A 3,928-nucleotide genomic window follows, 5' to 3' on the forward strand; every position below is an offset into this window, starting at 1 on the left:
GTCTTGTGACGTGCAATGTCACCACCCCAATAGTGTTTTACTCTTTGGCCATTTACCAAGAATGTCGTATTGGACCCCTTATCACACAATTCTATCGCACCATGAGGTTTCACACTAACCACTTCAAACGGACCCGACCATCGAGATTTAAGCTTTCCTGGAAAAAGCTTTAGCCTTGAATTAAACAGTAGAATTTCTTGACCTGGTTCAAACTCACGATGTTGGATATGCTTATCATGCCATCTTTTGGTCTTCTCTTTATACAATTTGGCATTTTCATACGCATGCAATCGAAACTCATCAAGCTCGTTGAGTTGTAGCAATCTCTTCTCACTGGCCAAGTCCATCTCCATATTTAGCTTTTTAATCGCCCAATATGCTTTGTGTTCAAGCTCGACGGGCAGATGGCAGGCCTTCCCATAAACCAACCTGTACGGAGAAGTGCCTATTGGGGTCTTGTACGCAGTGCGATATGCCCATAATGCGTCATCCAGCTTCCCGGCCCAGTCCTTTCTATTCATACTTACTGTCTTTTCCAAAATCTGCTTGACCTCTCTGTTGGAAACTTCTACTTGACCACTCGTTTGGGGATGATAGGCAGTGGAAACTTTGTGCTTGACTCCGTATTTTGCAAGAATATTATTCAGCAGTTTGTTACAAAAGTGAGTTCCCCGTCGCTTATCAACACTCTTGGAGTCCCAAAATGTGTGAAGATGTGCTTCTTTACAAAGCCTACCACAACCTTTGCGTCATTAGTAGGAAGAGCTATGGCCTCTACCCACTTAGAAACATAGTCAACCGCCACCAAGATGTATCTGTGTCCGTTAGAATATGGGAATGGTCCCATAAAATCAATCCCCCAAACATCAAAAAGTTCTACCGCCAGTATATTTTGCAAGGGCATCTCGTGCTTCCTCGTGATAATTCCAGTTCTTTGGCATCTATCACAATTTTTAACGAAGGCATGTGCATCCTTAAACAATTTTGGCCAATAAAAACCTGATTGTAGCACTTTTGGGCGGTTCTATCCCCGCCGTGATGACCTCCATATGGTGACGCATGGCAGTCATGTAGTATAGCCTTCATCTCTTCCTCAGGAACACACCTTCTCACCAACTGATCTGCACACTGCCTATATAGGAATGGCTCATCCCACACGTAGAACCTTACATCATGTAGGAATCTTCTTCTATTGTCAGCTGTCCATTCTAGTGGCGTCACCCCACTTGCGATAAAATTCACATAATCTGCATACCATGGGGCTTCACCTGAGGTGATTGCTAATATTTGCTCATCCGGAAATGTTTCTTTAATTGACCCTCCTTCAGCTACATGGTCCCGACTTTCTAATCTGGACAAATGATCGGCCACTTGATTTTCTGTCCCTTTTCGATCTCGGATCTCTAAGTCAAATTCTTGCAAGAGGAGGACCCAACGAATCAGCCTCGGCTTGGCGTCTTTCTTTTCAAATAGGTATCTGATAGCTGAATGATCTGTGTAGACGATGACTTTGGTTCCCACTAGATAGGATCTGAACTTGTCAAACGCCCACACCACTGCAAGCAACTCCTTTTCAGTCACTGTATAATTCATCTGAGCTGGATTCATAGTTTTGCTTGCATAATAAATGGAGTGAAAGATTTTATCCCTCCTTTGCCCCAACACCGCTCCAATTGCTATGTCACTTGCATCGCACATCAACTCAAATGGTTATGCCCAATCGGGGCCAATGATAATTGGTGCAGTCACCAATCTTCCCTTCAGCTCCTCAAATGCTTTCAGACATGCATTATCAAACTTGAAGGTAACATCTTTCTCTAGAAGCCTGCACAAAGGGGAAGAAATTTTCGAAAAATCTTTAATGAAACGACGATAAAAACCTGCATGACCCAAGAAACTGCGAACGCCTTTGATGGATGTCGGCGAGGGCAATTTTTCAATCGTCTCCACCTTCGCTTTATCCACCTGTAGACCATCTTTTGAAACCTTGTGCCCCAAAACTATACCTTCACGTACCATGAAATGGCACTTTTCCCAGTTTAGCACCAAGTTCGTCTCTTCACACCTAGCTAGCACTTTATCAAGGTTCATCAAACAACTATCAAAAGAACATCCAAACACAGAAAAATCATCCATGAATACTTCTACAAATCTTTCAACCATGTCAGTGAAAATAGCCATCATACACCTTTGAAAAGTCGCAGGTGCATTACAAAGACCGAAGGGCATTCTCTTGAACGCATACGTGCCATAAGGACATGTAAATGTAGTTTTCTCTTGGTCTTCTAGGGCTATAGCAATCTGATTATACCCCGAATAACCGTCCAAGAAACAGTAGTATTCCTGGCCAGCTAATCTATCAAGCATTTGGTCAATAAAAGGAAGGGGAAAGTGGTCTTTCCGGCTGGCATTGTTCAGTTTTCTGTAATCTATGCAAATTCTCCATCCAGTTACAGTTCTTGTAGGAATTAAGTCATTATTTTCATTAACTACTACGGTTATCCCCCTTTCTTCGGCACACATTGAACGGGGCTTACCCATTTACTATCAGAGATTGGAAATACAATACCTGCATCAAGCCACTTAATCACTTCTTTTCTTACCACTTCTTTCATGATTGGATTTAGTCGGCGTTGGTGTTCTACACTTGGCTTGTGTCCGTCCTCTATGAGGATTTTGTGCATGCAGAAAGCTGGACTAATGCCTTTAATGTCAGACATTGTCCACCCAATTGCTCGCTTGTGCTCACGTAGCACCCTTAATAGCTTTTCTTCCTGTAATTTAGACAAGTGAGCAGAAATAATAACAGGTAAAGTGTCAGAACTTCCCAAATAAGCATATTGAAGGTGAGGGGGTAGGGGTTTAAGTTCCAAATTTGGAGCTTTTTCAATTGACGGCTTTGGTGGGGGGCCACTTGGCCTATTCAGGGGCTCAAACGGGATTATTCCTTGCATGTAACCACATGATGTATCTAGGATATGCATCATCTCCTCAACCTCATCATCCATCTCCAAGCTATCAAACATCATGATTGCTTTTTCTAAACAGTCGTCTAGATATACACTCGTGTCAAGAAGTTTCTCATCCACCTCCATCACAGATATCATAGAGAGCTCCTCATAGTGGCGGGGAAGTTGGATTGCTTTGTAGACATTGAAGACTGCTTCCTCGTTGTCCACTCTCATAATCATTTTCCCTTCTCTCACTTTAATTATTGCATCGCCAGTAGCCAAGAGAGGTCGTCCCAATATGATTGGAACTTGTTCATCAGCCTCGAAGTCTAGAATAATGAAGTCAGCTGGGAAGATGAATTTTCCAATTTGCAGCAGCACATCTTCAATCACTCCTTCGGGGTAGGCTATGGACCTATCAGCTAATTGCAACATCACGGTGGTTGGTCTCGGAGCTCCCAGACCTAATTGCTTAAACAAGGATAAAGGCATCAGATTTATGCTTGCACCCAAATCACACAGAGCACGTCCCACGTCAATATTACCGATTTGTACTGGAATGGTGAAGCTGCCAGGATCCTTAAGCTTTTGGGGAAGCTTGTTTTGGACCCTTGATGTGCACTCCTCAGTAAGTGCAACCGTCTCGAACTCAGTCAATTTCCTCTTATGAGCCACTATGTCTTTTATGTACTTAGCGTACTTTGGAATTTCACGAAGTACATCCACTAATGGAATATTTAATTGAACCTGACTCAACATGGAGAGAAATTTGTTGAACATGCGATCGTCATTCCTTTTCTGCAATCTTTGGGGGAAAGGTGGTGGTGGCCTTGTAACCTCCATTCGCTCTGAACTTGCATCATCTTCCTTTGACTCTTGTGTTGCCTTAGGTGTCAACTCCCCCCAGGTATAGGTTTTTCTTTTATCTTCCTTGGCACTTCCTCTAGTTCCCTCCCGTTTCTAAGTGTAACTGCATT

Source organism: Nicotiana tabacum, chromosome 4 (genome assembly GCF_000715075.1).
Source record: "Nicotiana tabacum cultivar K326 chromosome 4, ASM71507v2, whole genome shotgun sequence".
Lineage (NCBI taxonomy): Eukaryota > Viridiplantae > Streptophyta > Magnoliopsida > Solanales > Solanaceae > Nicotiana > Nicotiana tabacum.